Below are 21094 nucleotides of genomic sequence, written 5' to 3'. Positions count from 1 at the left end.
ACTGTCAGAATCATCAGGATCCGTTGAAGCGTTCTAGAGTTATAACCTCATAAAGGGACAGTGGTCAGAATTGTAAAAATCGGCCCAGTCATTAACGGGCAAACCACCCTTGGGTGTTAAGGGTTAAGAAATCTATGGGAAATTTAGTTCAAATTCCCTAGCATCACTCAGGCATGATTACTGGCCCACCTGTTCTCAATCAAGGAATCACTTAAATAGGACCAGCCTGACAAAGTGAAGTAGACCAAGAGCTCTTGAAAACCAAGACATCACGCTGCGATCCAAACAAATTATCGAACAAATGAGAAACAAAGAAATTGAGATCTATCAGTCAGGAAAAGGTCATAAAGCCATTTCTCAAGCTTTGGGATTCCAGCGAACCACAATGAGAGCCATTATCCACAAATAGCGAAAACATGGAACAGTGGTGAACCTTCCCAGGAATGGCCGGCCAACCAAAATTACCCCAATAGCGCGGCAACGACTTCATCCAGGAGGTCACAAAAGACCCCACAACAACATTCAAAGAACTGTTGGCCACACTTGCCTCAGTTAATGTCAGTGTTCATGACACCACAAAAAGAATGAGACAGAGCAAAAATGGCCTGCATGGCAGAGTTCCAAGATGAAAACCACTGATGAGCAATAAGAACATAAAGGCTCATCTCAGTTTTGCAAGAATACATCTTGATGACCCCCAAGACTTTTGGGAGAATACTCTGTGGACTGACAAGACAGGAGATTAACTTTTATGAAGGTATATGATTTCATTACAACTGGCGTAGAAGTAACACAGCAATTCAGAAAAGGAACATCATACCAACAGTAAAATATGGTGGTGGTAGTGTGGTCTGGGGCTGTTTTGTTACTTCATGACCTGGAAGACTTGCTGCGGTAAGTGGAACCATGAATTCTGCTGTTTACCACAAAATCTTGAAGGGGAACGACCTGCCATCTGTTTGTAACCTCAAGTTGCAGCACACTTGGGTTATGCAGAAAAGCAATTATCCAAAATACACCAGCAAGTCCATCTCTGACTGACTTAAGAAAAACATAATTAAGACTTTGGAGTGGCAGAGTAAAAGTCCTGACCTTATTCTGATTGAGATGCTGTGGCATGACCTTAAAAAGGCGGTTCATGCTCGGAAACCCACCAATGTGGCTGAATTACAATTCTGCAAACATGAGTGGGCCAAAATTCCTCCAGAGCATTGTAAAATACTCAGTGCCCATTATCGCAAACACTGGATTGCAGTTGTTGCTCCTAAGGGTGGCCGACCAGTTATTAGGATTAGGGGGCAATCACTTTTTCACACAGGGCCCTGTAGGTTTGGATTTCTTTTTCCTTTAATAATAATAAAGACTTTCATGTAAAAACTGCATTTTGTGATTACTTGTGTTATCTTTTTCTAATATTTAAATCTGTTTGGTGATCTGAAACATTTAAGTGTGACAAACATGCGCAAAAGAATAGGAAATCGGGAAGAATAGGAAATAACTTTTTTTCACACAACTGTATTTCTACAGATTTCACTGTGGTATCGGGTACCAGTAATACCTACATCTTGTAGTTTTGCAATTTTCTCACTTGCCACTTGGGTTATTATACAATCATGCTACTTATCCTCTCTGGCAGAGCTTTCATCAAGGCTCATTAATAGAACAGCAGGTGTTGTTTCCTGAAACAACAGGAAGTTAGAATTTAAAAAGTCCCAGTGTGAAAATTGCTGTTTGTACTTTTTATTATTAATGCAGATTGTCATCTAGAACCCCCCCCCCACACACACACACACACACACACACACACACACACACACACACACACACACACACACACACACACACACAAAATACAGCTAACACAAAAACCTAGTTTAAGCAATAGATAATATTCTGAAGACAGATTACCTCTAATTGATTTATGATTTGCATACCTACCCCAGATTTTAGCCTAGTTTTATTACACTGTGTTGTATATAAGTCCCTATATATATTCTGTTTTACACTTTTATGCAAAGATCAACATTGGCTGGATAAGTGATAAATGTCAGATTAGTGGGTACTAGAGTTTGCAGAAATTATTGGGGCAGAATGTGACATAATGATGATTGCAGCCTAATGTAATGTAACAGTTTGTAATGCTTACAGCAAATGATGGGTTAATTAGTAGGTCTGAGGAACAGTAAATGCAAGCTGTAGAAACCCCTGGAGTTTCCAAAGCTGCAGCAGAAGGTACTGGATGGTGGCAAACTCCAAGACAAATAGCAATTAAATACAATATTGACTGAATGTTCAGAGACCTTATATGTGTCAAAATAAACCTTAAAAAGTCTTGGATTATGATGACAGTAGGGTAAGTCTAGCAACTTATGAAACCCAATATGGAGCACAGCAATGGGTGGTAGATATAGGGTAAGGGAGTGAAGCCAGAACCTGAATTCACGATAACAGTATGGCTACTTTTAGAGAGCCTACCAAAACTGTCAGTAACAAATCAAAGAGGACACTTGGTATGACATATCTCAAGCAAGACTATAATCAGTATTCTTTTTGGGTGCCCAGTATCTTTCCTCAGGACTGTATCCAGTCTATCAAGTAGAAGTGATTTTCATGAACCTTCTTACTTTACAAAATTTGTTTGATCTCATACTTTATGTCTGAATCAGAAGCAAAGGCTGAAACTGTCTTGACTGCAGAAGAGAATTTGTTCAAGTCCAGAGGACATAGTAAGGAGATATGAAAAGAATTATGAATTTTTCATGTGGAAAGTAGCTTCACACAGAAAGTGACCTGATTAGTTTGCTGAACAATTTGGAATGGCACAATGAACTTAAGAGCCATCTTTTGTAACAAGTCTTTAACCAAATGTTTTTGTGGAAAATCAAACCTCATCTACAGGATATATGTTGGGACCAGGTCAAAGGTACCTCTCAGCACTCTTCTTTGCTTTATTTGCAGCTGCAGCCAAATTGAAGTGCACTTCTGTCCAGATGTTGTGTATGTCCTGAGAGACACTGTTCACAGCAGGAAGTAGACATTTAGGTGAAATTCGCAGAGAAAGACAAGGTTCCTAACTAAACAACGTAACAAACAGAGATTACCCAGAAGACTCTGAAACTGAATTGTTGTAGTCTGAATCGGCTCAAGAAAGCAAATCTCACCAATTATCTTGATGGAAGTTGTCGAAAATTTGTAAATATTATTCCATGGACTAATTGATTCCCTCACTTTACTTATTACCTTGGGGGTGCTAAGGTGAGGTTAAGTCTAAGGAGATTTTTAAAATCTTGCAGAGAGCCCGCCAGAACCTGGAACAAACTGAACACCATGGTCAAAAATTATGCAAGCTGGGACACCGTGGACCCAGAAAGTTTATTTGAAAATCCCTGGGTCAGCTATGGAGTAGATGAAACTCTTGACAATGGAACAAAATGAGACATTTTGAAGAAACGGTCCACTACAACCCAGACAGTAGTCAACCCTTTTGCCTCAGGTAGATTTGTAACAAAGTCTATAAAATCTCAGTCCAGTGCTTTTGTGGTATAGGAAGAAAGTGAAGGGGACAAAGAGGTGCTAGACAGGAGTGTTTGAACTGCATACATTGAGGGCAAAAGTAAAAACAAAAATTGAATTCAGTTGTTCGTTTAACTCCCGGGTGACCAGACAGAAAAGAAGAATGGGCTCATGATAAGACCTTCTGGTGCAGTGCTTTTGAGACTAGAGAATATCCTCAGGTGGAAAATTGTAAGAAGAAGAAGATATAATAGCAAGGAAACATTCAGGTTTAATTACATGTGAGGGTGCATCCTTGGAGGCTAAATTGCACTAAACCCTTTTGCGCCAGAGCCTGTTTTCACCTTCATGAAAATGCCAATTTTTTCAATTCTGACCAGCGTCAATTTAAGAGGTAATAACTCTAGAACACTTAAATGTATCATAGTGATTTTGAGATTGTTTTTCGTGACATATTGTACTTCACGAGAGTGGAAACATTTGCTCGATATAGCTTGCGCTTATTTTTTAAAATATCGGAAATTTGGCAAAAGTATCGCAATTATCAAACTTTTAATTTTTTTCAATAAAAATTTTATTTTAGCCCCATTTTTTTTCATTTTCACAAGGTTAGCAAGAAAAAATGGACTCCAAAATTTGTTCTGCAATTTCTCCTGAGTATGATGATACCCCATATTAGGTGGCAAACTACTGTCTGGGCGCACGGCAGGACTCAGAAGGGAAGAAGCATCATTTGACTTTTGGTATGCAAAATTGGCTGAATTGATAGCGGACGCCATTTCATGTTTGAAGAGCCACTGAGGTGCCTAAACAGAGAAAAAAAAAACACAAAAAGTGACCACATTTTGGAAACTAGAACCCTGAAGGTATTTATCTAGATGTGTGGTGAACAGCTTGAACCCTCAGGGGTTTCACTGAGTTTTATAATGTTGAGCCATGAAAATAAAAAAAACAAAAACATTTTTCCCACAAAAAATGTAATTTTAGCCTCAATTTTTTATTCTCACAAAGGTAGAGAGAAAAATGTACCCCAAAATTTGCAATGTCTCCTGAGTATGCTGATACCCCTTATGTGGTGGACAACTATTGTCTATGCGCACGGCAGGGCTTAGAAGGAAAGGAGCATTAGAAGAAGGTATTATCAGGGATATTAGAAGAAAATGAACAGTACAATTTGTTGCACAATTTCTCCTGAATACACGGATACCCCATACAAAATTAATCCATGATAATCCAGCACATCTTATTGATTATAAAAAAAACTTTATCAGTGATAAAGTTTTTTATAATCAAGAAGATGTGCTGGATTATCATGGAGTAATTTTGCATGTGGGCTTGAATGCTATTCCATGCACCTTCGTGGATAACTGCACCGGCAGTGGACAATTCAAGGGTGAGCTGATGAACTTTTCCTTATATTTTACTGATACCCCATAAGTGGTCCCAAACTACTTTTGAGGCACCGTGCAAAGCGCAGACGGGAAGGAGTGCCATATTACAGTGCAGATTTTACTATTATAGTTTGCGGGTGTCATGTCACATTGGCACAGCCCCTAAGGTCTCAAAATAGCAGAAACTGCCATAATTTACCCCATTTTACAAACTACACCTCTCAATGAATAAATCTAGGGGTGCAGTGATCATATCGACACCACGGATGTTGCCGAGTGAAAATTGCAAATCTTCCATTGTAGTGCCCAGCACATTGCAGACCAGAACATTGTGTAGTGCCCAGTACATTATGCCCAGCTTGTGCTTCTGTAGACCTGCATCCATAAATTAGCCGGGCTCTCATTGTTACAGAAATGCCAAACGTGGACGCTAAAAGTGGTTTAGGCACACTGTGGGTTTCATATGGAAGGGAGGCATTTGGGAGTACAGAATTTGTTGAATTTCTTTTGGTGGGTGAGGAGCCATAGCGCTTTTCCAGAGCCTTTGTACTACCAGTAACATGGAAGCCCTCAATATTTCCATTAACAGATGACAGACCTGAGTGGGGACTTGCTATTTTTGTGGATTCATTTGAAGCTTTTGTTGGGAACATTTTATATAACATTTTTGATCCTGTTTATCCTGTGCTCTACGCTGAGCACTTACAGTGAGGTTTCCACCTAAATCTCCGAGTAAAGCGATTTAGATGAAATCCCCAAAGGATCCATTCACTATAATAATGCAGCAAAGTTAATCTGATCTCTGTTCAGCGTTGCCCTTATGAGACATATGAGTCTGGTATTTGGCTTAATGGACAATGTTTTCTTTGCTGTTAAACATACTGTAGATAGTGATAATGAAATTTGAATAAAATTAATATCAGGTTGTTTTTATACATACATTTCACCTAACAGCCCAATTTAAACAATAGGTCATTTTGTGGTGAAATTTTCCCTTAAAGTCTAATCAAGCACTGATAAAAGGTCACTGAATTAGATTTGGAAATGGTGGATCTCAGCAACTCCTCAATCCTTTCTGTTTTACTATATATTTCTGTGTCGTTCCTCATGATAGTGTTCCCAGTGTAAACATAACAGGGCATTTTTCTATGTTGAGTTTTTGGCAGTTTAATCCTCTTGCTGAATGAGGGAAGGGGCTAACATCATAGCAATTAACAGCACCTGTCGCGTGGCAATGCCCATCATGACAACTATTTTGTCATTTAATAGCTGTAATGATAAGCCAGCCACCCAAAGAGTGTGTTGGCGCGACCTTCATTTGGAATCGGTGGTATTAATGCTCATTATGTGAATGTGGATATCTTATAAATAGTTATGCATATTGACATTCATCAGGACATTTTACATATCTTTATATATCTCCCTCTATCCCTTTGGATAAATAAACTTAGATCACTATTTTAAGTATATTCTTCAAGTGAAGCTCCACTTTAGAGCTACTTTGAAGTATACATTAAGAAATTACTTCACCTTTGGCATCAATAGTCCAGTATTGGAGCATTCAAGTGATCATCATCTGTCTCACACCAAAACAGCCCATTCACAACTCCAAAACCTCAAATATACAGTAGATGGTCAAAGAGAATTCCAACGCCCCAGGGAGTTTATTTGCAATTCTTGTTTTATCGAATTCATAGAAAAGATCAATATTTCATCATTTCATGGTCAACAGATTGAGTTCAAAATGGCGGAAAAATTGCCTGTGGGTGCTATTGATTAACGAAAGCTAGAATTCAATGCAAAAGTCCTGGAGACTTGTTGTAGGAAGGGAATGGCAGTATCCACTATACTTTACTGCACATTTATTACCCAAATGTAGCTGAACAACAGCAGAAGGATAACATGGAAAAGCAGCCAAAGTAAAAGTTCCACTGGATGATCGTTTTTCAGTGTCAGTAGATTACGTGTGTTTTTACAGTGTCTGAATTCCACTTTCCAGAGTGAAATCTGATTTCACTCTCAATCATAGAAATAGATGCCTTAATACTAGAGGCATTACTAAGGGTTCAGCACAGGGTGGCTAATCATCTGAGTGGGCCCACATCCACTGATTACAGCTACGGTGGCGTAGTCTAATAGTATTAATGGAAAAAATCTCTACAAAGACCAAAAATCTAAATAACCACCATATGGTGACCATGTAGTTGTAGACACCAGACCTACAAAACATATAAGAGATTGCAGTGCAGTGGGGCTAGGGTCACATTGCGTTAGGGCAATCCGTTAAGCGCATAGCGCTAGCGGGTTGCGCTAATGCAATGCTTCCCTAAGGTCCGCGTTCGGCGTCCCCGCTAGAGCAGATCCCCGATCTGCACTAGCGAGGAACGGACCTCGGGCGCGCCGCGGACGCTGCAAGCAGCGTCCGAGGTCCGTCACTCAAATGACGCGACATCGCTAGCGCCCGCCCAATGTGGGCGGGCGCTAGCGACGCGCTCACCATTACAGGCTATGGCGGCGTTAACGGACTACGTTAACACCGTGTTATGCTGCGGTGTAACGTAGTCCGTTAAACGCGGTCACATAACGCAATGTGACCCTAGCCTTATAGATGGTGACTTACAGATGACATTCTTTCTTATGGATTCACTTTTCCCGTCTTTTCCATCTGGCTCAGCCAGACATGACAGCTTCTCCAGCCAAGACTCGTCTGCAGACTCGTGCACTTCTCACATTTCCAGCACTGTACTCATCTATTCCCAACATGGACAACCGCCTCATCCTACTCATACCCCAATCAAGCGGCTGCGGCCATGTCCCTATTACTGCACCAGCTGTGTGGTACAATAATGGCTTCACTTACTGCTCCACATTATAATGGCCACCACTCTGCCCCTTACATATGAATAATACCTCCTTTGTGCCCTCTAGATGCTAAAATTGCCCTCTAGAAATTATTAATTTCCTGTGCAAGTACCATAGAAAACTGTCCACATTTTGCTCCTAGAAAATCATAATGCCCCTTCTGCACTTTTGACAGCCACAATAGTCTGGGTGCCCCTATAACAATAATGCTTCTTAAGTGCCCACTTAACATCAATAATATCCTCTTAGTGCGTCAATGTACAGCTCCTCTATAAGCATTATGATGGGCCCACAGCTCCCCTAAACACAGTATGATGGGCCCACAGCTCCCCTATACACAGTATGGTGGGCCCACAGCTCCCCTATACACAGTATGGTGGGCCCACAGCTCCCCTATACACAGTATGGTGGGCCCACAGCTCCCCTATACAAAGTATGGTGGGCCCACAGCTCCCCTATACAAAGTATGGTGGGCCCACAGCTCCCCTATACACAGTATGGTGGGCCCACAGCTCCCCTATACACAGTATGGTGGGCCCACAGCTCCCCTATACACAGTATGGTGGGCCCACAGCTCCCCTATACACAGTATGGTGGGCCCACAGCTCCCCTATACAAAGTATGGTGGGCCCACAGCTCCCCTATACACAGTACAATACACCTACAGCTCCTCTATACCAATATTATATTCCACAACTGCCCTCTACACAGTATGTGGGCCCAGAGCTCCGCTACACACAGTATAATGGGTCCACAGCGTCACTAAACACAGTATCATGTCCCCACTGCTCCCTTAAAACACTGACCCCCACAGTAGCCCTTACTCTGTATAATGGCCCCCTCATTAGCCCCCAAACTGTATAAAGGCCCCACATTAGCCCTCAAACTGTATAATGACCCTCATATTAGCTGCCAAACTATATAATGGCCTACACATTAGCTCACAAACTGTATAATGGCCCCCACACTAGCTCACAAACTGTATAATGGCCCCCACATTAGCCCTCAAATTGTATAGAGGCCCCCACATTCACTCCCAAACTATATAATCCCTCCCACATTAGCACCCGATCTGTATAATGTCTTTAAGCTGTATAATGGCTCCAGCATTAGTCCTCAAGCTGTATAATGGCACCTGTATTAGTCCCTTAAATGTATGATGGCCCCACCCACACCTTCAGGTTTCTCCACGCTATGTATAAGGGTCCCCCCATCATGCCCCCTCATCACAACACAAGTTTAAAAAAAAAAAAATCATATACTCACCTAACTCAGGATCCTGATGAGTCCATCGGCAAGGTAACATGCTGTCATAGTGCCGACAGCACGCACAGAACATCAGAGCCCCAACGCGGTGCAATGATGTCACTACTCTGGGACTCTGACGCCCTATGTATGCGTCGGTGCCTTAGCCTTTCTGTAGACCACAAGCTTAAAGCGAGTGAAAAAAACTTGTCAAAGTCGTTGAATTAGTCATCAATGATTTCTCTTGTACTCTAAAAAATGGACTGTTTTTTACCAGTGTTTTGGATCCAACTTTCATCGGTTTTTCCATATTTTACCATCAGTGTTTTATCATTCATTCTTTCGTACATCCTGCCCACTACCATGTTAAAACAGGCAATAACTCTTAACCCAACACCATATGGTAAATACAGTTGAGTAATGAAGCAGTCCATAAAATAATAAAAATATATACGGTATATATTTTATTGAAACACCTTAAAACATATCACTAAAAAAGCAGAAAATGCCGTATAAGGGACGCTGAACTAGTCGATAGTAGAAAAAATGAGACAATACACTTATAAGTGGGGTATAATAATAACAGTACAACGACTCCCCATGCCATGGTCCAGAGAAAAATCTGAAATCAATCACATGGTCTCACATAACAGCAATACACTGGCATTAGTACATAGAAAGACAGCCAAAACATAAGTCTCTGTTGAGGTAAGTAAAGAGAGGGAGAAACTAATGTAAAGTATAGGGTATCAGAATCCATTATATACCTGTGTTGTCTCCCATATCTCTATTATATTAGATGCAATTGACCCTGGAGCGAGGTGCTAGAATACACTATTCAGTTTAAATAAGTCAAAATAAAAGAGTATATTAAATAGAATCAAATGTACCAATTTGTGAACAATTCACTCAAACACCAACAGAGATCCGCTCAGCGTCCCCTCACCCCGACGCGCGTTTCTTCTGGGGTCATGAATGTTAAAAACAGACAGCACATAGATGTCATATATGTGCTCTACTTGCTCCCATAAACTTTGTATGTGATTTTCTTATGTGATTCAGATGAAAAACAGATATGACTCTGCGCATGTTGCAATTTATTTTCAAGCACAGAAAAAAATTTCACTGTGAAAAAAAAAAGTTAATCTGCACCGCCTTACTGAATAACATTGGTCTAAGTGCAGCTTTTTTCATGAATAGTGTTTGGCCCTAAAATATGGTTATGTGAATGTGGCCTACCAGTAAAATAATGTTCACAAGATCTAATGTTCCACTTTTTTGTTCTGTTTTCTTTTCTTCAGTTCATAGGAAAGTTGGGAAACTGCTACACTCTGAAGTCTGTGGTCATGTTTTCAGTCATGCCCTTTAAGATACCTTAGAGGAAACCTAGAAAGCATCAAATTCTTAGTAAATAGTGTAACATTTGCATTGCCACATAGCACTCTTCAATTCCCATTTTAGTTTATAGTAAGCAAGCAAAAAGGACGTTAAAATGTGAAACGGATGTGATGTACAATGTCAAAAGTGACATATTACAGACAAATATTCCTCGGTGGTGAAATGTGAGGCAGTCCATCGGCAACTATGGGGAAAATTCACTAACACCACTGCTCTGGTAAGTGGTACACCATTTTATGACTTGCATGGGCATGTTCACCAGGATAGGTCTTGCCAATTGTGCAATGTACACAACTACTTGGCTACTTGTCTGCACAAAAAAAAAGACACAAAGGCCCCGATTCATCAAAGCTTTTATACCCAAATAGTGGAGTAAAAGTTTTGAAAAGTCACAAAAGTTTAGCAGAACTTGGAGTTGTGCCAAAATTGAGTGACTTTTGGTGTTTTCAATCAAATTCACAGGACAATCCAAGACCGTGTATAATGTGTACTGTCATGTGTCAGGAAGGGAGGAGAGTCAGAGCACCGATCCACACATGTCGGTGCAGAATAAGCCATGGCAATGCATTATACACCGCCCTGTGTGGACCAGCGCTCTGCCTCTGCTCCCTGACACGACTGTACACACTGTGCAATGTCATGGCTTGTTCTGCAGTCGATCACAGCCTGTATTTGCAGCTTATTAATGAAAGGTCCAGGAGCGTCCTTGGAGTTATGATTGAAATAAAGAAGCTATGAAAGTAGCAGGCATGGTTCTCGAGTGGAGAGGCGCGTGAGATGGTAAAGAATAGATATTGTTGCAGTGTAAGAGGTTACAGTTGCTTCTTAAAGACTCTATTGCAATCCTCATGTTGGTTTTTCAGTTTGAGCAGAGAGCTGACTGACCTGGTGCTCCATCTAAACTCTCCCTTCCTGAAACACTCTCTCTTTCAGTTGGTTCCGTAGGGTCTCTCTAGGACGGCAGATGGCAGTGTTCTTGCACAAATGCCAAACAGCGCTGAGGATTCTCGATTCTTATGGCACACCTTCTTACATGGGCACAAACTTTATGGAGTGGGAACAGGAGTTAAGCTCAAACCATACAGTGTGGGTGCTGGCTGCATAATACAGCTGGCACCCAAGACTAATTGCTACATCAGTTTATCCTCTTAGATGCAACTGTCAATTGTGACAACAGTATGTAGGAGAACATACATATACACCAAAAGAGAATATATGAGGTGCATCCACTCAAGATTATAATACCTACAGATATGATGCACGGCTACAACATATGTATTAGAAGAAATAATTTTATTATATCATAAAAACATGACAAAATGCATAATATAGGGGAGAGAACAAGACAGAAGGAAATGAAATACGGGGTGTCAGAGTTATAGAAATGCCTTATTATACATAATGCCACACAACTAGGGTAAATCCGATAAGTTAAACTATATAGATATCAAATATGCAAATATAATAGATAATAATAGTTATGTGGACAATAAGATGTATACAGTATAGCTGATATATGGTACCTATATAGTATGATCTCCTGAACCTAAGTATAGAATATAATGTATAAGGTGATAGTTATTGACTATAAAATCCACATAATATTAAAAAGGAAATAATATATTGCAATAAAGTGCCAAGTAAATATAGTATCTAATAAATGCACATATATTCAATATAGTACAACGTAGTCATATAGAAATAAAGTGTCATAGTGCCAAAAAGTGCAGATAAAGATTGCAATGTAGTGCTTGAGGAGTCACTACAATATGTGCATACATTACCAGTATAAGTGCCTGGTCCTATAGAGACAAAGTGTCATAGTGCCATAAGGAGAGGAGATCCAATGTAATACTGACCAGTACCAGAGCCCCGTGGCAGCCTGCACCTGCCCGACGCGCGTTTCGCCTGAGCTTTGTTCTCTCCCCTATATTATGTATTTTGTCATGTTTTTATGATATAATAAAATTATTTAAATATTTAATAAAGCGATTGCATTTTGAATTCCCCTAGAAGGACTATTAAAGAAAAACATAAAAATAAAATATATATAAACAAATATAAAAATTTAAATTTCCCCTTTTCCATTCATGCAACTAGAAAAAATGTAAGAAAGTATTGCCACATGAGTAATTGCTCAAGCTAAAAAAATTAAAAAAAAAAATCTAAATGCCAGAATCACTGTTTTAGTCTCCTCACCTGCAAAATAAATAGAATAAATATAATAAAAATTCATATATATTCATTCAATAAAAATTACAACTCGCCGTGCATAAAAAAAAGCACTCCTTTAACTCTATCGGCTCAACTATAAAAAAAGATACGAAGACCGAAGCCACATTTTTTTTATTTTGCTTTTTTCCCTTTTTTAAGTAGCAATTGCTGACCCACCGAATAAAATTACTGAGCCATTTTCTGCACATTTAACAACGTAAAAACTAAAAAAAATAAAAATTCCAGAATTGCTGTTTTGGTGGAATTTTTTTCCTGGTTTTTTTTTATACATTATATGGTAAAATGAATAGTGTTATTCAAAACCACAATTTGTCCAGAAAAAAAAAACATGACCTCATATGCCTTTTTTGACAAAAATAGGAGAAAGGAGAGGAAAAATACAGAAAGCAAAAAAATTAAAAATGTCCTCAATCTACCAGGAAGATTAGGATTGACAGTGAAATTGATCTCTGCAGTATTTGAGTCTTCTTCGTGGCAGAAAGAACTTAAAATGGTTAAATATGCAATTGTGGATCATCGTGCAGTATTTTTTTTTTTTAATTATGAAAATAATGTGCAGATTTTTTTTTATTTCGCAAAATGTGTGTTCGTGTGTTCTCACTTATCATGAAACACCTTTGATAATTTCCTTCCAGCGGTTTATGGCGGCCTTCTTCTCCTGGGCTGCTGCAGTGCTCAGGCTCTCCTGCAGATGGCGGTAGGGAGGTGATTCGTGCTGCTGCAGACGAGTCTATAAAGTGCTGAAAATGAGAAATTCAATCAGAGATCACACTCCCGTCTCAGAGTCAGACACATAGCCGTGGAATCAATGACACACACGGTATGAATTCAGACACAATGTCACCGATGTGCAAATGGAATAAATGGTAACAAACAAATAGAGGCACTTATTAAAAGAAACGCAGGCAAGTTCAGGGTAAATGTGATGGATTTGCGCATTTTAAACAACACGTACTGTCTGACGGGCACAGTTTCCATTGGAGACCGGGGATAACTAGTATTACATAAATGTATAAGGAGCTGGGTATATAACAGATAAGTGCAAAAAAAAACAGTTCAAATTATTCTGCATTGTATCTAAGAATATATCGGCCAGAGAAGTGAACATTCTCGATTAAAAATTTTAAATTTTGGGCAAAAAAATATAATTTGTAATTGCATTTTGTTACATATTTTGCACCATTTGCCTTCTACAGCCTCTGTGTTGCATCGTCTATTGCTGGCTGCGGAATGTGGATTAACTGAGAACCTATCAGTGAGCTCGTTCTGACAGTCTGATGGGATGGGAGCATTTGTAACTCTTATCTGTCTTTTTCTGAGATCCTCTCCGCTGATTTATGACCGCAGACCACATCAAAGTTGAAAGTGCAGAGAAACAAAGAGCCTGTGAAAGCAAAACGGTGAAAATTTGTTAATGAATCTTAATTGCCAAAATTATTTTTAGCCCCAAATACATGTGCAACGCCCCAGAGTCCTGGTCGTTGCAGTAACGTCGCTCTGCCACTAAGGGGAGTGATGTTACGTCTGATGGCACTAAAGGAGTTCACCTGACCAGGTATCACAGTCACGCATTACACTTCACACTCCGGCCAATAGGGGGGGTGGTTCTATGTATTAGGCCACTCCTCACACTCAGGTAAAACTGGGGGTTGGATAGGAAGTTATAGAGAAGCTGACTGGGTTTTGCCCAGGTAACATCCTGTGAGAGAGGGGGTTAGTGGGAAGATTCAGGGGGATCTCTGTCAGGGGTGGGATCCTGAGAGAGGCCTAGCGAAAAGGACAGATCGTTACGGAGCCGCGCCTGCACTTCATTGCGGCGGCAGCTTAAGGAAGGACACGAAGCGAAGTTTATTGTGGAGAAGTGAGAAACGAGATCGCAGCACAAAGGAGAAAGAACCAGAAGGAGTCGTGCCCCTAAGATCGTGGCAACATCCTTCTGAGGCACGTAGCCGGTGGCCGGAACGCCGAGGAAGTAATAGGCTCTACGCATTACTTCAAACCCACGGCAGGACAGTTAACTCTAGGTTGGTTGTCTCACCTAAATCACCTAAGCAGACAACGGAGGCAATTGTGGGAGAGGGGCGTCTCTAGGGTCCCTATAAAATAACTCCAGGCCTACCCCATATACGGGTGCGTCCTAGCCATATTATCTGGGGGACGGAGAGAGAAAGAACATCAGAAACAGACACGACAGTTGTGAGGACTATCCCGTGGTGCTCAGCAGGGAGGTACTACAACACACAGGCTCTAGAAGGTAGGCACTGATTTCCACCTGCAAAGGGAACTCTGGATGTGCCTTCGGACCGGCCGGTCTCAGCCAGCCCTGTTAGCAGTGCTCTGGATTGCGGATCCCGAAGCCTTCAGTAAAGAGGTAAAGAGACTGCAACCCTGTGTCCTCGTTATTCATCGCGCCTTGCACCACACACCATCACCTTTAATTGGACGCCCCTTAGTAGGGTCACGGACCGGGTCTAGCCACCGTGACAACCCCAGGACTGAGACAGAGAGGCCCGGTACCGAGTACCCCGCGGCCCTGCGTCTGGGGGCGCTCCAAACTTGGCGTCACTAACAGGATCTACTTAAGCCTGAAAATCAGGTCATGCGTGCCTTGGAACTGTGTCTGAATTGTGCTTGAACTGTGACTTATTGCAAATACTGTGTACTGCCACTTGCCGCCAAAAGTTCCCGCCAAAACCGCCGCCATTACAGCGCCAAGAGGAGCGCAGGAGAAGAAGAAGGGAGTGGAAGTGGGCGTGAACAGGCTGGAGAGCGCGAAAGACAATGGCCACCCAGTCTAAATATTTCTGTGCCTTGAGGACGTGTCCGTCAGCAGCCGAGATCCGCCTCTTGATCCTCAATGGAGGGCGGAGACAAAGAAAAAGAAACCGCCCACAAAGGAGAGAGCGGGAAAAAGGCCAGGAAGCAACCCACGTGGAGGACGCCATGGCCGATCGCTCAGAACCAGAGTGTGGGGTTGAAGTGGAGGACTCCCCCAGCTACCCGGAAGAGCAGAACGGCCAAATCTCCACAGTCGACACTGACCTCCTGCAAATCGAGATGGAGGAATTAATTGAGCAGCTCCTTCAACTGCGGGTGGAGGCCAAAGCCTCGTACCAGGAGGTGCCGGAGGGGGACCCCCCGACATCGGTCCCTGCGCTGCTGCCGGAGCTCCTGCCAATGTCTCCACCGATACCGCCGCTAGCGGAGCCAGCCACGATGGAGGAAGCCGCACCGGCCAGTGAGTCCACCGACCCTGCCACGCCAGCAGAGGACCTACTGATAGGCCCCGTCGCAGCACCCCCTCTCCCTGGGGCCTATAGACTCCAGAGCCTTACACCCTGGGATCAGGCCACGGGTATGGAGCACTTCTTGAAGGCCCCGATCTCACCAATCACCCTGCCCGGTGAGGTCTATGCGGAGCGCACAGTGTGCCACTGGGTGAACCCAGGATCCGACTTCATGGGGTTCCCCGGGGTGAAGACACAGGAAGTGGAGATGGTGGAGGCCCTTAGCTGGGCGGAATACCAGGCCCAGCTAGACCAACGGTGGGAGAAGGAGGAAAAGAAGTACCAGGCCCAGCGGGAGGCCCACCACCAGCGGGACCTCGTGGTGAAGGACCGGGCCCGCAAGGACCGCACCACCCACCAGGCCCCGCGCAGGCAGGGCATCATCATTGCCTTTAAACTCCGTGGGGCTGGGGCTTCATTAAGGAGCCGGGCCTGTACGCTGAAATTTTTGTGAATCGGAGGGATGTAGAGTCCCACCTTAGAGAGGGCCACCCGGATCGGGATCTCTACCCGGGGGATAAAGTCACCTACACCCGGCACTTTGGGGAAAAGGGGTGGTTCACCTTGAACGTCCACAAGAGGCGAGGCTCCGTGGCACCCCCAACTAAGGTGCCGGTGAAATTGTCCCCCGTGGCGAAGGCGCCCCCTTGTGGCCAGGCTACCGTCACCATGAAGACCACTGTGGTTACCCCGACGTGCACCATCCTTAAGACTACGACCTGCGCCATCACTGCCACTACCACCGTTGTAGCCGGAACATTGGTCTCAGAGATTGCTAGTACTCCGGTCGTCTCGGGATTTAAAACTGTGGGTACCCAGACCCCTGTCTGGAGCGAGGGGGCCTCTGGTACCACACCTGGTGGCTGCAGGTATCCGGGCGGATGGCCCCGCCCATTGTTGCCTGCAGAGCTACGACCGCCAGAACAGGAGTAAACCTCGGAGCTATGAGGATGTAAATAGTTATTTGATTGTTTTCCTGCTGTTTTGCTGTTAACACCCGTAGGGGTTAGTGAGTCCTCCGGGAAGCCATAGAGAGATGGTTGAGAGATTTTGCACTTAGAAAAGAGAAACAAAGAAGAAGTTAATTTGTACTATAGCGTTTTATAGTAAGCCTTTAGTGGGTTCAGTATACGCCCTTAAAGGAGAAGTTAAATTATTGTTCAGAATTTGCACTTAGTAGATAGAATACCCGGTTGGGTAATAATGGTTATTTATAGCTAGTTATTTAATAATTGTTATTAAAATGTCTTGTTGCACACTGTAAATATGTTTTTGTTTGTAACGTTCAAGTGTCCTCTCCTCCCATAAAGGGAAGCACTGTTATATTTATTTGTTTATAGCATTCCAAAATTTTGTATGTCTTTTGCTAACATGTATTGTTGTTCTTCTTCCCAGTCCGGGAATACTGGATTTAACCGGGGGGGGGTGCAGCGCCCCAGAGTCCTGGTCGTTGCAGTAATGTCGCTCTGCCACTAAGGGGAGTGATGTTACGTCTGATGGCACTAAAGGAGTTCACCTGACCAGGTATCACAGTCACACATTACACTTCACACTCCGGCCACCAGGGGGAGCAAAGGGTTCTATGTATTAGGCCACTCCTCACACACTGGTAAAACTGGGGGTTGGATAGGAAGTTAGGGAGAAGCTGACTGGGTTTTGCCCAGGTAACATCCTGTGAGAGAGGGAGTTACTGGGAAGATTCAGGGGGGTCTCTGTCAGGGGTGGGATCCTGACAGTGGCCTAGGAAAAGGACAGATCGTTACGGAGCCGCGCCTGCACTTCATTGCGGCGGCATCTTAAGGAAGGACACGAAGCGAAGTTTATTGTGGAGAAGTGAGAAACGAGATCGCAGCACAAAGGAGAAAGAACCAGAAGGAGTCGTGCCCCTAAGATCGAGGCAACATCCTTCTGAGGCACGTAGCCAGTGGCCGCAACGCCGAGGAAGTAATAGGCTCTACGATTACTTCAAACCCACGGCAGGACAGTTAACTCTAGGTTGGCTGTCTCACCTAAATCACCTAAGCAGACAACGGAGGCAATTGTGGGAGAGGGGCGTCTCTAGGGTCCCTATAAAATAACTCCAGGCCTACCCCATCATACGGGTGCGTCCTAGCCATATCATCTGGGGGACGGAGAGAGAAAGAACAACAGAAACAGACACGACAGTTGTGAGGACTATCCCGTGGTGCTCAGCAGGGAAGTACTACAACACCTAGGCGCTAGTAGGTAGGCTACTGATTTCCACCTGCAAAGGGAACTCTGGATGGGCATTCGGACCGGCCGGTCTCAGCCAGCCCTGTTAGCAGTGCTCTGGATTGCGGATCCCGAAGCCTTCAGTAAAGAGGTAAAGAGACTGCAACCCTGTGTCCTCGTTATTCATCGCGCCTTGCACCACGCACCATCACCTTTAATTGGACTCCCCTTAGCAGGGTCACGGACCGGGTCTAGCCACCGTGACAACCCCAGGACCGAGACAGAGAGGCCCGGTACCGAGTACCCCGCGACCCTGCGTCTGGGGGCGCTCCATGCATTTAAGAAAAAAAAAATGTTAAAACCATTTTAACATTAGGTAGTAATTGCTTCTAGTGCCTGGTAAGTGAGGGGTGTTAAACACAAGAAGACCCCAGAGTTATAAGACTCTGCACGGTACATTGGCAGGAGCTGTGTATTTCAGATCCACTGCATGTTAGTTTGTACTGCAGATGTAGGTGTGAATGCAAAGTGTGAAATCCGTGGCTCCTCTGCTCCTTCTTCACAACAGCTTTTGCAGCAGTAAGTGCCACTGTGAATATTGTGGCGACATCTCTTCTACCAGACGTTTGCAGTGGAGATGATATATATGGGAAAGTAGCCTTAATAGCACATGTGATAGGAGGGGGTTCATGTTACGTAGTTGCCTCGGGGCCAAGGACCTCCGAGTTACACATTTGGGAATGATTAAGCCTTTATAAATCCCTTTTTACTGTCATCGGATATTTGGTTCAGTACAGAGACACCCTATTCTCTATGCCCCCTGTGCCCCTTTATTTGCTGCTTGGCTCAGGAGTCATCATCTGGCACAGGCTTTAGCTGAAGTCTAGAAGAGCATGCCAAGGAATCTCTGTAACAGGCAAGCAGCTAAATAAAAAACTAAGGTTAGGGGCAGGCAGACAAGGCACTTGCCTAGTGCCCCCTATCCACAGAGGGGCCCCTTGCTGGAATCCCACTTGTGATGTGATGTATGCAGTCTTAATGCCGGCAGTGGGTAAGTAGACAGATTACGTTAAGGGTAACTCTTCAGTTGGCTCCCGAACGCCACCGCTACAATGGAGCTACATATAACTCTTGGCAACGCAGCACAAAGGCAGGAGCATGCAGGAGAGAAGGGGACAAGTAACAGGGAGATAACTAAGAGAAGAACAATCATTACCTGTATTGGTAGAAGTCAGGGGAGCAGCACTGCCACCTCAGCTCTGCCTCTTCTTCTGCCCATAGTTACTTATACTGTGTCCTGAGAGCTGCTGTTCAGTGTCAGGACATTATGTACACTGGCTGAAAGTGACTCCTGATGACGTGGTCCTGACGTTATGTAGCGATACCTGAACGACACAGTTGGGCAGGACTCAAACATGGAGTAGTAGACGAGGAGGCAGAAAAAAATACCGGCTTTATTGAAAGAGGATTAAATGCCGGAAAATAAGACTAACGATTATTGTAATGATGACAGCAATAATAGATACAAGGAGAGATAGCTGGAATGTGTCACACAAGCTGCACTCCAGCTATGGCAATGCAAAGTCCAATACAAACAGTATAAACAATTTCTACAAACTACTCTCTTGTAACTACTGCCTACTTGGCTTCCGATAACGGGGCCGTGCTGCCACAGCACCCTAGCTAAAGTACCCTGCTCTACACACTAATACAGTTGAACACTAGTGTACACTAACAGTTCTGTAGAGCTTAGAAGAAAGTCTGGTAGCTTCAGTTTAGGGCTCATACTCACTTGCGAGAAACTTGGATGAGTCTCGCATGTCAATACCCGGCACTACACCCAGCAGATCAGATCAGCACTGCAGCTGCATGCTCCGCTCCTGAGTGCCGGGTGCAGTGCTGGGTATTGACGTGTGAGACTCATCCGAGTTTCTCGCAAGTGAGTATGAGCCCTTCATCTTGATGTAGTGGAGCCGAGTATGTTGTGTTGAGCTCTTCCTTCAGGTTAACTGATCTGTCTTTTTCCAGATCTGGGCAAGTCTAGTTCTCACTTTCAATGTTGAGAGATTACTGGTACCACAGTGTTGTTTTCTCTCCCAGGTTACAGGTGCTTGGGGAGAACCACATTAGCTGTGCAATGCAACTCTTTCCTTCTGATCCAGTCCTGGTCATTGATCCTGCAGTAAACCGGGCACTATCTTCTCCCTTGAAGCCATTAGTTCATTTACCAGTCTCTCATTTATAGTCCTGCCCTTCTCCCACAGGCACAAGGCTCCCTCTTCCCTTACTGAACAGACACACTTCCTGCTTCTTCTTCAAAACCAACTCACTGCAAATCACAGGGGAGCATTGTCTCTTAAAGTCACAGTGTAATTCAGTTTTTAGCATGGGCTGACCCCCTATAGTTACAGAGCAGCTCCTGTCAGGACACAGTGTTGCCACCCAGGAGATGCCTGCCCTTAGTCAGCACAACATTTATACTGCACCTACACCAGTCACATATACACACAGACACCCTTAACTAATAATGTAAAAAATATTTTACAAAAATCTATATCTAAGAAAAAGCACAAAGGTAAAGTGATAAAAATAGCAAAATCAATAATACCTGCTCAGGATAGGTGATAACTTACTAATTGGTGGGTGTCCGACTTCTGGAACCTACATCAATCATCAGTATGGGGAAGCCTGACTGATTCATTGAATTTTTATAAGGCTGCCAGAAAAAGCTGAGCGCCGAGGTCAGCAGCTCCGTAGGAGATGAATGGAGCCCAGGTGACATATGTACAATGTCACTTCATTCTAACGGGGATAAAAGTGCCGATAGGTGCAGGGCCCAACGGTCGGAACCCCGCTGAGCAAAAAGTTATCACCTATTCTGTGGATGGATGATAATTTGTTTTCAACCCCTTTAAGCAAAACACTCTCTTGTCCACCGTCGCTTGTTGTTGCATCGGGAGGTGACATGAG

At 43.4% G+C, this 21094-nt stretch overlaps 1 long non-coding RNA gene across 1 annotated transcript; it reads right to left on the bottom strand.

Moving 5' to 3' along the window:
* Positions 1–10198: 10198 nt before the first annotated feature.
* LOC143788412 (uncharacterized) lies at positions 10199–20424 on the bottom strand. Its single transcript, XR_013218624.1, has 4 exons — positions 20176–20424; positions 19341–19509; positions 13260–14028; positions 10199–10397 (listed from the first exon to the last, which is right to left on the bottom strand). It is a non-coding gene; the product is annotated as an uncharacterized LOC143788412 (long non-coding RNA).
* Positions 20425–21094: the final 670 nt, after the last annotated feature.

Source organism: Ranitomeya variabilis, chromosome 8 (assembly GCF_051348905.1).
Source record: "Ranitomeya variabilis isolate aRanVar5 chromosome 8, aRanVar5.hap1, whole genome shotgun sequence".
NCBI lineage: Eukaryota > Metazoa > Chordata > Amphibia > Anura > Dendrobatidae > Ranitomeya > Ranitomeya variabilis.
Note: the sequence above shows the minus strand (reverse complement) of the source record. Positions and strands in the feature narration are given on the sequence as shown.